Source organism: Lampetra planeri, unplaced genomic scaffold (genome assembly GCF_965212315.1).
Source record: "Lampetra planeri unplaced genomic scaffold, kcLamPlan1.2.h2 scaffold_461, whole genome shotgun sequence".
Lineage (NCBI taxonomy): Eukaryota > Metazoa > Chordata > Hyperoartia > Petromyzontiformes > Petromyzontidae > Lampetra > Lampetra planeri.
The window spans coordinates 8,668-30,644 of NW_027615284.1; the positions used below are offsets into that span (position 1 = coordinate 8,668).

At 41.4% G+C, this 21,977-nt stretch overlaps 1 pseudogene; it reads right to left on the minus strand.

The window, feature by feature from the left end:
* Window positions 1–695: 695 nt before the first annotated feature.
* On the minus strand, window positions 696–20,679 carry LOC144741203 (scavenger receptor cysteine-rich domain-containing protein DMBT1-like; annotated as a pseudogene).
* Between the last annotated feature and the right edge of the window lie 1,298 nt (window positions 20,680–21,977).

The window sequence follows — 21,977 nt, forward strand, 5'->3', positions numbered from 1 at the left end:
GAAGCAGACAAACACAGGGTCAGTGTTGGAGGGGCAAGCACTGCATTCTGCTATTTGAATCGCCATAGAAACAGTGAATACACAACAAGCACTGGAATCAGTTGCAACACACTGGTTGTTTTTCTTCATAATCATACAAAAATGGGCCCATTAAAATACACACACGTCCTTAGTTGTGGTGACTGACATCATGACGTGCAAGTAACCAGCCACTATATTAGGGTTATTCATCAGAAATGAGCAGTTTGTCTCTTGAAGCTGTATTGCTGCCACTAAAATATAAATAAATCCCATACGGTGCATGCGGATTCCTGGTACATCATGTCATTGTGAGCATCATCACATCCACACATGAAAGGACACACAGCAGCGCAGTGCTTGTGTGCTGGGAAATGACGCACCGTAATGGTGCGTAAATATTTAACGGGATCGTTCTTCGCATCGTGTCCTAACCACTGCGAAACCCGCAAACTGAAGAGCAGGCGACAAATGGCCCACATGCGTGTGCACCCCTTCCCTCCGTCCACCCTACCTGCTCCGTGCGATGCACTCAGGCGGACTTCGGTGATGCTGCTCGGGTCGCTCTGAGATCGTCCCCGCTGCATCACGCACTGGTCCTCCCGTTCGTCAGATGCAGCCATGGCGGAACAGTCAGTGGTTTGAGTCCAACAGCCTGCCGATCGGGCAAGGTGCCTTCAAGTGGTGGTGGAGCAGATGTGATGCTGATGCTGCTGCAGCTCCTGCTCCCCGTTTGAGAGCAGCAATGCCGTGGAAGGTAATTGCGAGCTTAGCAGCATCATGCCGCCTTCAAATGCTTTTCGTAAAACCCCACTTTCAAAAAAAAGATTGTGAGATAGGAAAATCTAAACTATTAATTAAAAATGAGATAAAAAAAATGACTAGAAAGACTATGCCACATCAGGTATGTATCTATTGTATCATCGCTCACAAATCCACCAAATGGTGGCTGTGTCTTTATGTGTCCATGTAAACATTAAAGTACAACTTAGTGTTAGAAGAGTCCATTTTCATGGTGTATCTGAGGTGAGAAGGTATATATACATATAGACAAATTCACCTGTGCAACAGATTGTTTTTCTCAGAACTAAAAACATCTTACAGTGAACAGTGAGTGAATCAGAGAAATCAGTTACTGACTTGAAGAAACAGGACTAAGGCTTCCTGTCTTTGTGCTGATGATGGGACGTGTCCTGGCGCTCACTAAAAGAAAGGTTCAAGACTTTCTGGTACCAAACTTCTTGACCCGTTTGGCCACTCTTCTAGTGGGAGTGGCCAAACTTATGGCTTAAGTGTCTTGCTCAAGGACCAGGATTCTAACCAGTAACTTTCAAATAACTGGACGACTGACCTGCCACAGCCGCCCACCTGCAGTCAAGTGTGTAGGAAAAAGTGGACATTGACACTTTTGATGACGCATTGATTGAAAATCTTGATCACAATGGAAGGTGCTGCTTGTGAGCTGATCCTGACTTCAGCCAGCGCTTCTGGTTTTGAGGGGGTTTCTTGGTGTCTTGGGAGTCTCCACAGTGTTGTTGCCAACGGGGTGAGATACTGAACTTTTAACCAACAGTAAACACATAGTGCTTCATATGTCACCTGTTGGTCTTGTACTTATCTTCTGTATTTGCACGAGTCCTTGCCACACCCTGCTAGGCACTTACATAGAACTGAGGTAAACTATGATCATGTGGTCTCTGGCTCCATCTGGTGGCCGTGTAGTGGTACTTACTGCATGTAGTGCGTAGGAGTATGTCTGCTGAGTAAGCAGTTAGGTTTGGTGCTTAGAGTGTTGCTGTTTTGATTTATGTGCAGTGCCGCAACTGAGAGATGTGGTGGATAGGGTCATTTTTTTGGGTGGCAGCATTTTGCCCATCCAGCTCGACAGGGCGGCTTCCTGTTCAGGGAGTCCAGTTGCTTTTGAATGAACTTTTGTTCCTATAAAGATTTATTTAGTTCTGTTCTTGTACTCGACCACAGTGGATGAACAAAGCAGCTTCTGTTACTTTAGACCTGTAGCAAATTAAAGTTTAGCACATGTTTAGCCCAGAAAGTAGCTTGGAAATCCAGACACACAATCAGCAAATTTTGGATTTGCTCATGGATGGAGCTCATTAACTATACCTAGAATTAGATAAAGACCAACCTTAATGGGTCGATCTGACAAAGACGGGCACAGAGCGATGTACAGAGTCTGTGGGCGGGGCTTAAAAGGACAAAAAGAGTGTTGCTCTGTTGAAGTGGTTTTGAACAAAAATGTCTGCGGCCATTTGAATCGTCAACCTCGTACTCTCACTGTGAGTCAGGTAAGTTTTAGCCGAGATGGAGTGAAACCAGTTTCCCCCTGTCCACCCACCTATCTGTCACAAGGTGCTTTGTAAAAATGCTTCACCACATGTTTTACTGGGCATTTGAGACATTGTTATTACACAACACAGCTTATTGTTATTACACAACACAGCTTTTGTTTTCTTTCAAGTCTTTTTTTATTTGTTTTATGTTGCTTACAGAAGACCTACACTTACTGGAACTTAGATGTCCCACCTAATGACATATAATGACCCCCTTACCATTTAAGAGTTACAAATCATGGCTCATAAAATTAACCCTTTAAAAGACATTGTTTGAGTTAAATGTCTACATTAGTGAACAAAGCCACCTCACAGTGAAATATCAAACAAATTCTGTAAAATCATGACAAATGATAATACAAATTCCTTATTCAAGCACCCTACACCATCAGATTAACAGCACCACTGCTTGCCGTGTTCAAGCAGCCAGTCAGCGATCACTTCCCTAAGGATAAAGGAACAAGAGAAAAAATAAGAGATTTCACAGTCCAGAGACATCCACCTGATACCAGATTGAATTTTAATACTCACAGTAAACTGGTCCAACGGTGAGATCGAATGGCATTTCGTTGGTTACAGAGCGATATGTCCTCTGGCTGCAAAACTGTGAGGTGAATGGTAGAATGATAAAACAGAGTTTAGAAAAAAAAGCACTGATTGATGGCTGATTGTTTGTGAGTAAGAGGTTCAGTGTTTGACTCACTGGAACACATCTGTATTGTCTCTTGTCACACAGGTTTAGTTTGCAGTGAATGAATAGGGGCTGACTGTCATCTGGGACTTCCACAACCACAGCAGAGAAGTGAGCACTGAGGGACACGCCATTCTCACTCACGCTGACATGTTCTGGGTTCAGTGGACACCTGGGAAAAAGTCACTGGAATTATTATGACTTTAACTTAACGCAACTTTCTTTAATGGAAGAGAACAGTATTCCGAGCACGTTCAATGATTGTGTGACAACCAGTGCAGCCTCCATAGTCGCATTGTACAAAAGGTTAGTGAAACCCCCAGAGATGGACGGCATGAAGAAACATATGGTTCCAGCAGTATTGTTGAGTCTCATGTGGAATTAGAGGCATACCCGTTCTGAATGAAATAGGTGTCCACGGGATCGTCTGGTTTTGAGGAGTGGGTTGTGTAGCAGTTCTCCAGAATAACTGCAAGGCTTGAATCACTCTCATCAACATATACTCCTACATACAGGGCAGAGCCAGTTGGCAGGGTGACCTGGCCTGCTGGATAGCTGGATGTATAGCTGGAGTCATGGAACAGATACATGTTGGCTGGGGCTTTGGCACCTGAACTGCTCAGGCTGCCTGCAACGCTGCAGAGAATATATGACAAGAACGAATGAGTGTCATCCCATGTGTTGTCAAATGTCTATTATTTGTGTTGATGCAGACAATGGTAACTTTGCTCACTGAATACTAGCGTCCAGGCTGGTGTCTGTTTCCAAGGGATAGGCACATGAAAATGGAACTATGTCAGGTAAATCAGAGGACTTGTTACTCAGGGGGTAGAAAAACAAGTTGTTGGAGTAGATGGCGTGGGTTTTGTTTGTCTGAAAGAAATAATTATTGATTAAAATGATGTCATATAGAAAACAGCATTTGACATTGTTCAACATACATCCCCTTATATGTCCTCATACCTTTGTGCTTGCTCTTTGACAGAAAGAACTGATGGCTGTCACTACTTCATGATTTCTGAATCAGTCAATGAATTGTTCAGTTGTCATTGGTTTTATGAACTTTGACCTTACCTTTGTGATTCACAGTGAATATAATAATAATAATAATAATAATAATAATAATAATAATAATAATAATAATAATAATAATAATAATAATAAAAAAATAATTGAAAGTTCATCTCACCATCAGCACATTTCCACAGCTGCCTGCCTGACGTGATACTGCATACCACACAACATCCTCATGCATTGTATGGCTGGAACAGTGAGCGACTGCCAGGTGACCAGAGTGTGCATTCAAACCCGCCCTCAACAGGCTTTCCATAGGTACACCAATCTTGATCTGATCCAAGGAGCAAATGAGCTCAGTAGATTGGAGAAGGAGATGCTGCTCTAAAAATATAAAGAAAAAAATAGTTTAAAGAAAGAATGAATTCAATACTGAAAGAGTTGGCAGAATATTAAATATACACAATTTAAATATAAATTACCTTCACAGATGACACTGGCATCTTCATTGTGAGCACAGTTGTGTGATCCATACTCCGAATGTGCACATTCTTTTATTGCTGACTCACTTCCTGAGCACTCAACATCGTCCAACCAGATTGGTCCACTTCCCTCCCCAAAATGTGCACCACCATGTGCTGACAGAGCTTTGCCACAGCCCAGCTCTCGACAAACCACCTCAGCATCATTCAGTCCCCAGCTATCATCACACACCGTCCCCCACTGGTTGTCGAAGTAGATCTCTACTCTACCAGAACATTCACTGTCAGAGTCGACCAGCCTCACCATAGAACTGGGTGGTGGTGGTGGTGGAGGTACAGTTGTGGTTGGAGGAATGACGGGTTCTGGTTGAAGACAAAGACAACTTACTATGACAGCGCATAATATTGTATTTTACTAAATCATTTTGACTATAGATCAGAATTTGCAGATGATGTTGTAATATTGCATTTAGTGTTGCTTATACCCCGAAGGATGTTGAATACAACAGCAAAGTCTTAATGGCAAACGAATGGGACAAGAGTAATCGTCCAGTTAAACTTTATGACTTAGATCCATCTTCAAATGTAGATCTACATAGATGTGAGCTGTGTTTAGAATTCATGGAATAATTGTCTAATCAGTGTTTGTAGGTAAAACAATACAGTCCGCATTGTGACCAGCACAGAGATGTACACACTTATTTCAAAAGCAGTCATCGAGAAAATAACCAAACAAACATTGGCTCTGTGTTTTTGTTCATGACGGCAGCACAGTACATCACGGCATATTGCAACAAAATCCCTATTTCAAAAATGTTTGTGTTGATGCTAGATTCATGAAATGGTTCAGCTACTTTTAACTTAAAAACTTTGAAATGGTATCATACTAGTTCATACTCATACGAAACACTTACCTTCACAGACGACACTGGCATCTTCACTGTGAGCACAGTTGTGTGATCCATACTCTGAATGTGCACATTCTTTTATTGCTGACTCACTTCCTGAGCACTCCACATCATCCAACCAGATTGGTCCACTTCCCTCCCCAAAATGTGCACTACCATGTGCTGCCAGAGCTTTGCCACAGCCCAGCTCTCGACAAACCACCTCAGCATCATTCAGTCCCCAGCTATCATCACACACCGTCCCCCACTGGTTGTCGAAGTAGATCTCTACTCTACCAGAACATTCACTGTCAGAGTCGACCAGCCTCACCATAGAACTGGGTGGTGGTGGTGGTGGAGGTACAGTTGTGGTTGGAGGAATGACGGGTTCTGGTTGAAGACAAAGACAACTTACTATGACAGCGCATAATATTGTATTTTACTAAATCATTTTGACTATAGATCAGAATTTGCAGATGATGTTGTAATATTGCATTTAGTGTTGCTTATACCCCGAAGGATGTTGAATACAACAGCAAAGTCTTAATGGCAAACGAATGGGACAAGAGTAATCGTCCAGTTAAACTTTATGACTTAGATCCATCTTCAAATGTAGATCTACATAGATGTGAGCTGTGTTTAGAATTCATGGAATAATTGTCTAATCAGTGTTTGTAGGTAAAACAATACAGTCCGCATTGTGACCAGCACAGAGATGTACACACTTATTTCAAAAGCAGTCATCGAGAAAATAACCAAACAAACATTGGCTCTGTGTTTTTGTACATGACGGCAGCACAGTACATCACGGCATATTGCAACAAAATCCCTATTTCAAAAAATGTTTATGTGTTGATGCTAGATTCATGAAATGGTTCAGCTACTTTTAACTTAAAAAACTTTGAAATTGTATCATACTAGTTCATACTCATACGAAACACTTACCTTCACAGACGACACTGGCATCTTCACTGTGAGCACAGTTGTGTGATCCATACTCCGAATGTGCACATTCTTTTATTGCTGGCTCACTTCCTGAGCACTCCACATCATCCAACCAGATTGGTCCACTTCCCTCCCCAAAATGTGCACTACCATGTGCTGCCAGAGCTTTGCCACAGCCCAGCTCTCGACAAACCACCTCAGCATCATTCAGTCCCCAGCTATCATCACACACCGTCCCCCACTGGTTGTCGTAGTAGATCTCTACTCTACCAGAACATTCACTGTCAGAGTCGACCAGCCTCACCATAGAACTGGGTGGTGGTGGTGGTGGAGGTACAGTTGTGGTTGGAGGAACAACATGTTCTGGTAGAAGAGAAAGAAATGATTTGAATCATTAATAATCATTAATTTAGTTATTAAGTTAGTTAGTTAAGTTAAGTTTAGTTATTAATAATCAATTATTACAATCACAGTTTGCGGATGAGGCTTAATACTGCGTTTAATCCTGATCAGTCCTGTGTTCATGGTGAATGAATGGTCAAAGGTGAATCATCCTATTAATCTTAATGACTTAGATCAGTCTTAAACTGAAGACATTGTGATTCTGTGAATTCCAGACACATCTAACTGTTAACTGCTCTAACTGAGCAGTACAATTAACATCAACATTTTTACAACACGGCATCTTGCAACATATGTTGTGATGGATAGATTTATGAACAGGTTAAGCTATTTTTATGCTCTCTACAATCCAGTCAATGTACCTTTGTCTCTATCTCATCAAACTCATTTATGCAGCAATTCACTGTCCGATTAACAGTCCAATTAAGTGTACTCAAAAGAAACATAATTACCTTCACAGATGACACTGGCATCCTCACTGTGAGCACAGTTGTGTGTTCCATACTCATGATGTGCACAGTCTTCTAGTGCTGACTCACTTCCTGAGCACTCAACTTCATCCAACCAGATTGGTCCAGTGCCCTCTCCAAAATGTGCACCACCATGTGCTGCCAGAGCTTTACCACAGCCCAGCTGCTGACAAACCACCTCAGCATCATTCAGTCCCCAGTTGTCATCACACACTGTTCCCCATTCATTGTCGTGGTAGATCTCTACTCTGCCAGAACATTTGCTGTCAGAGTCGGCGAGTCTGACCATAGAACTTGGTGGTGGTGGTGGAGCAGGTGTGGTTGGATGAATGTCACTATCTGGTTTAAAAGAAATAAAACTATGTGAAGGATTGGAATACTCCATGTGTTCAGTAATTATGTGGAAATATTTCTCCAACTATAGCACAAAATGCTAATCGATTTATCCATTAAACATGAACTATAACTGGACGTATCAATCTATAGAATGAAGCTTCAATAATAGACTATAAAAAGGTGAAAAGGGACTATTTTCATCACAGTCTGGGCTACATCCACAAAAACACCCCCATCCACTATTTCTTCATCAATTTGTAATGAATGGAAAAAACAAACAAACAAACAAACAAACACACAAAACCCACAAATCCTATGGAGACATTTTTCAATCATAAAAATAAATAATGAATGAAACTTTAGGAATATAACAATTTCTCCTTTTTATGATTTATTTTTTATAGGATTTTTATTTTTTTAGATTGAGACCATAACTATGTCCACCAAGTTTAAATAGTAGTTACTCTTTCTAGACTGCTTCCATTGTCAGGTAAATAACAAAGGCATTACCTTCACAGATGACACTGGCATCCTCACTGTGAGCACAGTTGTGTGTTCCATACTCGTCATGTGCACAGTCTTTCAGTGATGACTCGGTTCCTGAGCACTCAACTTCGTCCAACCAGATTGGTCCAGTCCCCTTCCCAAAATATGCACCACCATGTGCTGCCAGAGCTTTACCACAGCCCAGCTGATGACAAACCACCTCAGCATCATTCAGTCCCCAGTTGTCATCACACACTGTTCCCCATTCATTGTCGTGGTAGATCTCTACTCTGCCAGAACATTTGTCATCAGAGTCGACCAGCCTCACGTGATAGCCTGAGAAACATTTAATTGGAATAATTACAAAACAAAAAATGGTGCCATTTTATCATTGTGGGGTTTTGACACTGTATGACATCAATGATGAAACAAACAAAAGACAATTCAGACATAAATCATTTTTCCCTGACATAATTCAGATAATACATGACCAAGTCATAATTTACGTGCTTTGTTCAACTAACACAGTTTTTGGTCAACTGGACATGGGTGGTCTTGTCAGTTGTGTTAGATTGATTGTGTGTGGATGACAAATATAGTCCCCCCTTGTTACGTATGCCAGTGATTCATTGCTGTGTAGAGCAGGGACTGTACATTATTTAGTTTGAATCAGATCTTTTGATAATGCTGTGATACCTCATGGTGTTGCGGCAGATGTAATCCAGACCAATTCATGTACATCATGCTGCATTACAAATCCCATAATCATAGTAAAGATGATGGTCCCAAATTTATCTCAAACTGGTGCCAAATTGCTCACTGCCCAAATCTAATGTTTTCATTGGCCAAAGTTGATGTTCTGTTTACATTAATGCTTAATGAAGAAAAAATCTGAACAGTTCTAGCCTCACATGTCTGAGACTTTTGAAATTCGAATGTTCATTTTAAACCCATTCCCCAGCTGGTATTTGAATTAAATACAAAAATAATAACAAAACAGGGAATCCTCAATTTCTCTGAACTTGCACTGCTGCAAAAAATGGCTTGGCCTCTTAGAGTAAAAATTTCCAAATTTGGACTAAATTTTAAACCAAGCATGGATGAATGCCCTGCTTCATGATCACTTTTTTACTGAATGTGTCAAATGCTCCAGTAAAGCACAACAACTTCTCACCTAATGAATTAATCTAGCTGTTGTCTGGTTTGTGGTCTGTTTACCAGTGAGTCAACTCACTCAGCAGTTGTGTACAAGGTAAAGATGTTTGATGCTACAGCTGCACATTAATTGAATAGTAATTTTGTACCAAAAACTCCAACACTGTCATGTATTCTATCTGCTGCTCAGTGTCACGTATATTTCTAGAGAAACAGCCTCCTTGACAGACACAGTGTGAAAGTATAAACGTACCTTCACAGATGACACTGGCATCTTCTTTGTGATCACAGTTGTGCATTCCAAACTCATTATGTTTACAGTCTTCTATTGATGATTCACTTCCTGAACAATCAACATCGTCCAACCAGATTGGTCCACTGCCCTCCCCAAAATGTGCACCACCATGTGCTGACACAGCTTTGCCACAGCCCAGCTGATGACAAACCACATGGGCTTCATCTATTCCCCAACTGTCATCACACACCGTCCCCCACTCTTTATCGTGGTAGATCTCTACTCTACCAGAGCAGCTGCTGTCAGAATCAACCAGCCTCACATCAGACTTTGGTGGTGGAGGAACGGGTGTGGTTGGATGAATGTCAGTTTCTGGTTGAATATGAAGAAACATGTATGTGAGTCTAAAAAGTCCAGGTTCAAGACACATTTAGAATAAATAGAATAAACTTGCAGTCATGTTGATTGGTTGGCAAAAGGGTGTTCAATCAATGTCCAAAAGAGCAACTTCAGAATTCTGTTATGTTGAAAAGTAACCAGGCTTTTTTTTTTTTTTTTTTTTTTAAAGCCTGGTTACTTGATTTTGTCCAGATGCATAGTGATCTTGAATAAAAAGCTTCCACTGTTATAACTATTAGATATAATGACACATTTGCAGACACCAGACACATAAGACATGGACTGGTATCAGGGTCAGATACATGAGACTGATGATACTTACCTTCACAGATGACACTGGCATCTTCTTTGTGATCACAATTGTGGGATCCCAATGTATTATGGTCACAGTTTAATAGCGACGATTCACTTCCTGAACAATCAACATCATCCAACCAGATTGGTCCAGTGCCCTCCCCAAAATGTGCATCACCATGTGCTGACAGAGCTTTGCCACAGCCCAGCTGTCGGCAAACCACGTCAGCTTCCTCTGTTCCCCAGTTATCGTCACACACAGTGCCCCATTGGTTGCTGTGGATGATCTCTACTCTACCAGAACATTTGCTGTCAGAGCCGACCAGCCTCACTTCAAAACCTGTGAAAAACAAATTCGATGTAAATAATAAGTGACACTTAATCACATCTGTGTGCTAATTGCAGTGTGTGTGTGTGTGATAACATTGGAAAGGTCTGACAAAAGAGAGTAGAATATTTTCTGTAACAATCTCTAGATACTAGGCCTTACTTGGATAAATACTTAAAAGGACATCTAGCTGTTGACTGGTTTGTTTTGAATGGATGCATTTGTTATCAATTCAAAGTAAAGATAACCACTTATTCAACACAGTAGGGGTGTCAAGAACTCCATGTTTCACCTACATTTCCAGTGTTGGAGTCTTACTGTATGTTAATGTTTCACATCAATGAAATGTAAATGTACAGTTTGGACGCTTGTAAAACCCATTTAAAATACAAAAAATGTCACCTGGCCATGTGAAAGTAACACTTTGACTGGTATTGAGGTCAGGAGAATGTCAGTGGAACAGTATAAAATGGCACACGTACCTTCACAGATGACACTGGCATCTTCTTTGTGATCACAGTTGTGTATTCCAAACTCATTATGTTTACAGTCTTCTATTGATGATTCATTTCCTGAACAATCAACATCATCCAACCAGATCGGTCCACTTCCCTCCCCAAAATGTGCATCACCATGTGCTGACAGAGCTTTGCCACAGCCCAGTTGATGACAAACCACATGGGCCTCATCTATTCCCCAACTGTCATCACACACCGTCCCCCATTCTTTGTCGTGGTAGATCTCTACTCTACCAGAGCAGCTGCTGTCAGAGTCGACCAGCCTCACTTGATGACTTGGTGGTGGAACGGGTGAGGTTGGATGAATGTCAGTTTCTGGTTGAAAAGCAATATATATTTTAATATTTACATTGTATTTAAACCTTTAACTTGTAGATGATTCTTAGTAAACAGTGTGTGAGAAGCAGTTATCTGACGTAACAAACATGCTGTTGCTAATAGTATGAGATTAATAAGACATTTGCAGTGACTTGACTTGTATATACAGTAAGTTGAATTGTATATAAGTTACACACTTACCTTCACAGATGACACTGGCATCTTCTTTGTGATCACAGTTGTGTGTTCCAAACTCATTATGTTTACAGTCTTCTATTGATGATTCATTTCCTGAACAATCAACATCATCCAACCAGATCGGTCCACTGCCCTCCCCAAAATGTGCATCACCATGTGCTGACAGAGCTTTGCCACAGCCCAGTTGATGACAAACCACATGGGCTTCATCTATTCCCCAGTTGTCATCACATACTGTCCCCCATTCATTATCATGGTAGACTTCTACTCTACCAGAACACTTGCTGTCAGAGTTGACGAGTCTCACATGGGAACCTGCCAAAATATTGGGTTCAAACTGATTCAGTAGTCATACAGTACCAAAGACTCCATTAACATGACAAATCCACTCCACTGTTCAATGTCAAATACATTTCTTGAGTCACAGGTGACAGTGACAGTATCATGTCATAGAATTACCTTCACAGATGACACTGGCATCTTCTTTGTGATCACAGTTGTGTATTCCAAACTCATTATGTTTACAGTATTCAATTGACGATTCACTTCCTGAACAATCAACATCATCCAACCAGATTGTTCCACTGCCCTCTCCAAAATGCGCACCACCATGAGCTGACAGAGCTTTGCCACAGCCCAGCTGCTGACAAACCACATGGGCTTCATCTATTCCCCAACTGTCATCACACACCGTCCCCCATTCTTTGTCGTGGTAGATCTCTACTCTACCAGAGCAGCTGCTGTCAGAGTCGACCAGTCTCACTTGATGACTTGGTGGTGGAACAGGTGCGCTTGGATAATTGTCACTTTCTGGTTGAAGAGAAACAAAACTATGTCAACCCAATCACACTGACACTGGACTACATCAATTGACTACATCAGTCTCAGCAAATTATGTTTAATATTACTTTTGGTTTGTATTATCCTTATCTCAATAAGGCAGTTGGAATTGTGAAGTAAAATCTATGTATGTATGTAGGAAAAAGTGAAATGTGCCATTACAGATCTTGGCTTAAGTCCATCATTAAATGTGCACATACTATAGGTAATATGAAACCTTATCTTGATAGACACAACAAGAAATACTGGAAGGCCCACTGTGAGAAGATACTTGAAAGATACTTTTTTATTTTAACAACATAGCCTGTTGAAACTCAGTCTTCAAACTGTAGAATGCTTTTCATTTTTGACATGTCTAATCTGGACACTCAGTTGGAGGAGGTTTTGACATGTCACATATTTTAAGTATGATTAGGATTTGGCACAAAACACCAAATTAGTGTTCAAAATTCTGGTTTTGAGTAAAGTTTCCTTTTCAATGACTTAAAAAAAGAAGAAAAAAAAATCTTACTTTCATTTCCAGATCCAATGATTGGAGTATTTTTTGGTCCAGTCCCACTGTCCAACTTTTCTCCTAACACAGACATTTAATTTAATTTATTGATGTCATCACATTGTTGTCTTTGACTTTAATTGGAACATCCTCAAAAGAGGCTGACACTATTTCCGCTGTTTCACTATACCATTCCAGCTCTATGCAGTTCGACTCGCTTTGGTTCCAGATGTGTTTTCCAATACCGTTCAGTACCTCCTTGGTGTGACTGGGGTTTCCAGCAACCCTTGCCTGAAACTGCCATGGCAGCGTTTTATATGTGCCACATAAACAATGGAGGACATGGAGGCAAGGCTGGAGCATGAGCTTTGCGTCTCCCAGTTCCACTCCGTAACATCTGCACACCCTGATTGAATAGCAGTGGTGATTGCTCTAAGACTGCAAGGGAAGCGCCGCTTACCCTAAAATGTCTACAAAATAATTGGTCAAATATGTACTCTTGTACTATCATGTATCATTGACTAAATATGCACTAGAACATGTTCATCTTTCGTCCAGAATCAGCTACTTATTACAGGTAACCGACATGACCTCCTTCTCATTCATCCCTGCAGGTCACAGTACTTTACACAGTGCAGACGCCAAGTGTCCACTGACTTCAATGGGGAGGCGTAGAGTGGGTAGTTCCACTGCTGCATAACTAGACGGTCATTGGATAAACGCTGGGCTTTGTCGATGATCTGTCTGAGCCTGAGTTCCTATTTGTTTGACAGCGAAATGAGCGACTCAGCGATCTTCAAGTATAAGGCTCCACCGGAGCGTATTTCAAGTTTTTCATTCCGTTGTTCGGAGTTGATCTAAAGACGTTCCTGATCCTCAGTGGCTTTGCCTTTGTTAAAAACGACTAGTGTTGTGTTTGGCGACTCTCTTCTGTCATTCTGCCATTTCTGTAACCAATGAACAGTGGGAGCTGCAAAGCCTCTCCCCTCGTCACGATCACTCACACTCACAGGTGGCCACAGTGCACAGGCTGGACTATGAATCGGGCAATACATAATTTGACAAATTTTCTGATTAGCTACCCCTCTTTGAAAGACCAGCAGCCACCACTGTTGGATAGTGACGCATATTAAGGGTGAGGCCTTGTGTAGGCACCTAACAGAAACAACTGCACTTCAATTATGGACCACAGTGTATTTTTTTTTGCACAAATCATCCATGTAGCGTTACCATGAGACGAGGAATAAAGATTGGATGTTGTATCACTATTGCTGGTTATTAAAAATGATGTTTCAGTCTTGTGTTGACGGTAACACTTGGGATATCCCTCTTTCCCTAGTGGCAATCTGGAGACGTCACATTCTAGCATTGGCTCAGCTTGGAACCTTGACAAAGGAGGCACCGAAGTAGTATGCACAAATCAGAGGGAGAATTGAAAGAATTTGATTAATTTGACTGGACTGGAAGATATAATGCAAATAATATGATTCTAATTACAAGTTATCTGATCATATGTTTGCTGCAAGGCATGTGCTTAGTGACCCACAGTCCATGACCAACCTCACTTAAAAAGAAATCAATATTTTAAAGAAAGGAAACATTTTAAAATAGGATGTCAAGAAGTTAATTTTGGTGAATATTCCTATCGAAACGTGTATGATATGAAGTAATTGTTTTGATGATGTGCCAGATGCATAGTTATCTTTACAGCAAATGTTCCACTGCTACAAGTATGAAATGAAAATAGACATTTGCAGACACCGAAATGCAAAAGACTTGGACTCGTATTTAAGGCACACAATTACCTTCACAGATGACACTGGCATCCTCTTTGTGATCACAGTTGTGTGTTCCAAACTCATTATGTTCACAGTTTGTTAGTGATGATTCACTCCCTGAACACTCAACGTCGTCCAACCAGATTGGTCCAGTGCCTTCCCCAAAATGTGCATCACCATGTGCTGACACAGCTTTGCCACAGCCCAGTTGCTGACACACCACATCAGCAGCCTTCATTCCCCAGTTGTCATCACACACCGTCCCCCATTCGTTGTCATGAAGGATCTCTACTCTACCAGAACATTTACTGTCTGAGTTGACCAGTCTCACCTCAGCACCTGTGGATATTAATTCCATGTCAGTTTCACATTGACTGAATGGTGTTGCAGAACCAACAATGCCAAAACTAGGATGGACCCTCCATCCACTGTATAGTGTCATATACAGTGGTGGCCAAATTATTAAAAGGCCTGGCAGATTGGAAAATATCGGCGGTTTAACATGATTTAACTTCATACCATTAATGAAATATGCAGATGGTTGCTGTGAGCACAAGACATGAAGTCAGTCAAACTGACATTCTAATCCTATCAACTTGTAAGTTATGTCAGTATTAATATAAATTGATATGTCCACCTTTTTCTCGAGGGGTTTGAGGTTGTTTTTGGTTTTTTTTTTGTGAGAAAAATTGGGAAAATCTCTTTATGGATCTATTCCATGGTTTATAGAGCAGAATGGTGACTTTCTGAAAACATCTCAAATATGCAAAGTGTTCCATCAAGTTTGGCCACCATTGTATTTCTAGAGTCACTGTCTTCTTGACAGAGACCATGTAAAAGAATACACCTACCTTCACAGATGACACTGGCGTCTTCCTTGTGATCACAGTTGTGTGTTCCAAACTCATTATGTTTACAGTCTTCTATTGATGATTCACTTCCAGAACAATCAACATCGTCCAACCAGATCGGTCCACTTCCCTCCCCAAAATGTGCATCACCATGAGCTGACAGAGCTTTGCCACAGCCCAGTTGATGGCAAATCACATGGGCTTCATCTATTCCCCAACTGTCATCACACACCGTCCCCCATTCTTTGTCGTGGTAGATCTCTACTCTACCAGAGCAGCTGCTGTCAGAGTCGACCAGCCTCACTTCATGACTCGGTGGTGGAGGAGGTGAGGTTGGATGAATGTCAATTTCTGGTGGGAGAAAAACAAAAAACAAAAATGAAAAACTTTGTGAACCCAGATGACAATAGAACCGGGATGTCATCCGGCCCACGGACCAAGCCTGGCCTGTCAGAGGGTTCAATCCGGCCCAGACGTCAACTACAATTTATCAGTAAAGGTAATGGTGTATGCTTCAGCAAGCACCAATAGAAGAGTTGAATGAGGCATCAAATACAGAACTAAGGTTAGTTAAGAACTGGTGTACAGGAAATAGATACGCTCCCACTTCCGGGTTTCCTTTTCCAGTTCAAATGTGCCTGAACGGAAGCATGCACCACAATGGGGACATGATTTAATTCCATCTCCAGGACGGGTGCAGTGAATACCTGCAAGGGGTGTTGGGTTTGAAGAACTGTTTTGTATTTATTCATATGGTGAGCAAAAGTGTATTATGTATTTTGGAATCTGATATATTGTGAAATGTTAATAGTTTCAATTATCCTAAAATGCATATTTTTATTCTAGTTCTACTAATAATAATAACTAATACTGTGGGTCAAGTCGGGCTAATGTAACGCCCACCCCATGACTTTGTGGTTTGGTTTAATTGACGCAATATCTCATTATACTCTGAAGGGAACTCATTCTGTGTTGGGAAGTATGAGGGTAGGGGCTGGCTTGCTGCGAGGCCAGAACCAAGTTCGCCAATGTATGCTGCGCTGTGCTTGGCTCGGCTAGGCTACACTATGCTTAATGGCTGAAAGTGCTTGTGACACCTGAAGATATACTTTGAGTCCTAGATTTATTTTGGTCTGTTACTTTTTGTTCGGGAGGAAATTCCTGTCCTTTTTCCAAACTGCATTGCCACCCCTTGTGTTTGTCTACACTGACCGGTCCATTGTATGTTCGTAGTATGTATTGTAAAAACATAGGTAATTAAATGTGATGATGTTCATAATCATCCTTTATAATAATACTTCTGTACACTGAAATAAAGGTATACATCAAGTTGTCCTTATTTATTGATAATGATGCTATTATTTTACCTAGCTGACCCACATGCGATCAAATTGTTGAAGGTGGCCCCTGAACTAAAATGACTGTTTGACACCCCTGCAATCAAGGGTTTCAAAAAGTAATTCATCTGTTTGACCATTTCTTTTCCTTTTCAAAATATGTGAACCTACATAACAATTCAGAGTATCGTGTAGCAAGAAATATAATGGTATTATTTTGTGCTTTTTTTCATTCAGAATCAAATACAGCTCATGAACAGGAAAAATCCTGTATCCACACACAGATCTGGATCTGGAGGTTTAGGCGGACCTTTGAAAACACTGAATACAAAAGAGTTGGACCAGTTTCAGGGTCTGATATATTAGACAGGTATTTACAAAACACACGTACCTTCACAGATCACGCCGGCATCTTCTTTGTGATCACAGTTGTGTGATCCAAATCCATCATGTTTACAGTCTTCGATTGATGATTCACTTCCTGAACAATCAACATCGTCCAACCAGATTGGTCCAGTGCCCTCCCCAAAATGTGCATCACCATGTGCGGACACAGCTTTGCCACAACCCAGCTGATGACATACAACCTCTGCATCCTTCAAACCCCACTGGTCGTCACACACCGTCCCCCATTCATTGTCATGGAGGATCTCCACTCTACCAGAACATTTGCTGTCAGAGCCGACAAGCCGCAATAAAGATTCTGTGGAAATGAATTGAATGTGAATCACGATAATAATGCAGCTGTTTCATATCAAGTTCTTACAGAAATATTGTAAAGTTCTGTCAATGAAAAAACATTTTCAAATTTCTCCTATTAACAATTTTGAGTTGCTTTCAGTTTTCTAGTTAATAAAGAGATAGTTCATTCAAAATACTCAGATTGGGACTGAGGTCAGGAGAAAGTAGAAAAAATGACTTACCTTCACAGATGACACTGGCGTCCTCTTTGTGATCACAGTTGTGTGTTCCAAACTCATTATGTTTACAGTGTTCTAATGATGATTCACTTCCTGAACAATCAACTTCATCCAACCAGATTGGTCCACTGCCCTCCCCAAAATGTGCACCACCATGTGCTGACAGAGCTTTGCCACAGCCCAGCTGCTGACAACCACATGGGCTTCATCTATTCCCCAACTGTCATCACATACTGTCCCCCATTGGTTGTCGTGGTAGATTTCTACTCTACCAGAACAGCTGCTGTCAGAGTCGACCAGTCTCACCTCATAAGTAGGTGGAGCAGGTGAGGTTGGATCAACGTCATGATCTAGTGGAAGAGAAACATGAGTGTGAACCCAAACAACATTAGAACAGTCTACATTTGACCTACTCTCGATTACTGCCACTTATGCCATAGTCATTGTGAGTGCTCTTTTCCGATTGGCTGACAACCATACAAACAGTTAATACAAACGTAGTCCGGCTCATGTTTTACATTTCTAATATCCATCTGAGGCGCAAAATGTTAAACAGCGTTAAACAACATTTCTTTCAACACAAGTACAAGTACACAAACTTGGATGTATGGGATACTGTGCCTAGGTGTGTGTTAAAACGGTTTTAAGACGCAACATGGGGGTGAAGAACTGCCCGACGTGAAAAACAGAAACCAATGATTGAGCTGTGCCTTAAAACCTTTAACGCACACCTAGTCCCGTTCCATCAGGTTCAGAGGTCAGACTGGCAGATAAGGTTCACATTCACCTTCACAGATGACACCGGCATCTTCTTTGTGATCACAGTTGTGTGTTCCAAACCCATCATGTGCACAGTCTTCTATTGATGCCTCATTTCCTGAGCATTCAACTTCGTCCAACCAGATTGGTCCAGTGCCTTTCCCAAAATGTGCATCACCATGTGCTGACAGAGCTTTGCCACAGCCCAGCTGCTGACAAACCACATCTGCATCCTTCAATCCCCAACTGTCATCACACACCGTCCCCCACTCGTTGTCATGGTAGACCTCTACTCTACCAGAACATCTGCTGTCAGAGCCGACCAGCCTCACATGGGAATCTGTGAAAAATAATATTATGTACAGAAAAAATCTTGTAACATACTGTTTCCTTGATGGTGCATTCAGGGAACATCACTGTCACATCCATTTATTAAGTGACAGTAAGTCTGCTGTTGAACCTCCTCGAATATCAAATCGATAAATGCTGGAAATTGGTTTACGAGTTTTGAAACGGGGTGATTAATCTGATTTTGTTCATTTGCCCAAGTTGTTCTTATTCAATTATTTGACATTTTCTTGCAAACAAAAACATCTGACATCTGATTACAGTCAACGGTATTGGGTAGTGTAGTGTAGTGTACTACTTTCCCTGGGTTTAAGGTCAGTGAAATGTTTACTGGAATATAATGAAATAATAGACCTACCTGCACAGATGACACCGGCATCTTCTTTGTGATCACAGTTGTGTGTTCCAAACTCATTATGTTTACATTCTTCTATTGATGATTCACTCCTGAACAATCAACATCATCCAACCAGATTGGTCCACTGCCCTCTCCAAAATGTGCACCATCATGTGCTGACAGAGCTTTGCCACAGCCCAGCTGCTGACAAACCACATGTGCTTCATCTATTCCCCAGTCGTCATCACACACCGTCCCCCACTGGTTGTTGTGGTAGATCTCGACTCTACCAGAGCAGCTGTTGTCAGAGTCCACAACCCTCACCATAGAACTTGGTGGTGGAACAGGTGAAGTTGGATGAATGTCAATTTCTGAGAGAAAGAGGAGTTAAAGAGAAATTATAAGTACACTGATACACTGCTAGGTGTTTTTTTTTTCTCAAGTTTTTATTTTATTTTTCAAGTGTGCCATTTTAATTTCTGGACACATACCTTCACAGATGACACTGGCATCTTCTTTATGATCACAGTTGTGTGATCCAAACTCATCATGTGCACAGCTTGTCAGGAAGGATTCACTTCCTGAGCACTCCACATCATCCAACCAGATTGGTCCAGTGCCCTCTCCAAAATGTGCACCACCATGTGCTGACAGAGCTTTGCCACAGCCCAGCTGTCGACAAACCACCTCAGCATCCTTCAGTCCCCAGTGGTCATCACACACCGTCCCCCACTGGTTGTCAAAGTAGATCTCCACTCTACCAGAGCATTTGCTGTCAGAGTCGACCAGCCTCACATGAGAACCTGTGAAAATCATGAGTCTTATTATTTTCCCAATAGCTTATGTCATCCAAGAAAACGCTTCTACAGTCACAGTGTCCTGTTGTGTCCTGTATGTGGATGTCGTTATGACCGAATTGTGCTAATCAGCCTAAAACATTTGACATAAGACCTTAAAAATGAAAGTAATGAAAATGGGTTTAAAATAGAGATTACTCATATTCTAATTAATTTAGCATGTTTCTAATGCATTGCATATTTTCCTTATCTTTGTCAACACTATTCAGATAAGACGAAGAACTTGTGGTTTTTCAATCATAACTAAAGAACTCAGATTTGGGATCAACGTCAGGAAGATTACTTACTTTCACAGATGACACTGACATCTTCCTCGTGATCACAATCATGTGTTCCAAAAGCATCATGTTCACAGTTCATTAGTGAGGACTCATTTCCCCTATACAATGAACATTGTCCAACCAGATTGGTCCATTTCCCTCCCCAAATGATGAGTTGTGATGTACTGACATAGCCTTGCCACAGCCGAGCTGCTGACAAACCACATCAGCTTCTTTCAATCCAAAGTCGTCATCACAAACTGTCCCCCACAGGTCGCTGTGGTAGATCTCGACTCGACCAGAGCAGCTGCTGTTAGCGTCAGCCAGCCTCACTGGAGAACTTGGTGGTACAATGGGTGAGGTTGGATACATGTCGACTTCTGATTGAAGAGAAAGAAAGGTCTAGTTCTAGTTTGGCAACATCACATTAGCTTCCTGCTCAATAATTGTTTTAATTAAGGGTATAGTGACTTGGGGCCTTATTTTGATGATCTAAAGCAAAAAGCACCAGGCGTGCGGCACATGCTTGCTAGTTAGACAACGCTTTTTTTTTAGACTTGTGCCATGGTAGAGAAGTCGAAAAGGGTTGGACTTACATTTAGGAAAATAGCAGCATTTTACATCAAATTATTCAGATTTTTCTTGTCATAGAGATTATCTGCGACAGAGTAATTGAACTCTTCTTGTAATGGGGACTATGTGCCCTGTGCCATGTGCCATGTACCATCTAAATAGGGCCCTTAATTTTAGCCATGGACCAGATTGTATAATAACCTAACCACTCACTCTGGACTGATTCCATACTATTCACATAATGAAACACACTTACCTTCACAGACAACACTGGCATCTTCTTTGTGATCACAGTTGTTTGATCCAAACTCATTATGTGCACAAGTTGACAATGCTGATTCACTTCCTGAACACTCAACATTGTCCAACCAGATTGGGCCAGTGCCCTTCCCAAAATGTGCACCACCATGTGCTGACACAACTTTGCCACAGCCCAGCTGTCGACAAACCACTTCAGCATCCTCCAATCCCCAGTTGTCGTCACACACTGTCCCCCATGTGTCATTGTGGTAGATCTCTACTCTGCCAGAGCATTTGCTGTCAGAGCCTTCCAGCCTCACTTTAAAACCTGTTAAAACCAATTGTGTGAATAATTTTAGCAGACATATTGAGCAGGTTGTAATTAACTCATCAGTTCACTTGACTGAGACTGGAGAAGTAAAACAGACAGGTGGCAGGAAGAACACTTCCTTGTTAAGATGGCGCCAACCCTCCACACCGCACAATAAGCCCCACTATTTCAGGAATCCTGTTCACAACCGGACCTGGTCGTAAGTAAAGGAGCAGGATGACAGTAAAGGTACAACTACTTTCTTGAAATGGCACTAGATTGCTGACTGCCCTGTTAAATGTAATATTTTCATTGGCAGGAACATCTAATACAAGTATTCAGGCAAACAAGGCAAGTCAAGTTGCCCTAAGCAGCACACAAATCATATGCTCTTATACAAAGTAAGAAACAAATAAAGCAGGACAATCCACAACAATCAAGGTCGGTTAAAACTCAACATCAGTAGTGTATGAGGAGGATGTCTTTGGGGATAGAATTTTGGGATTATTAATGGAAGATAACTGTTTTATGTTTGTTGTTTGTCAGC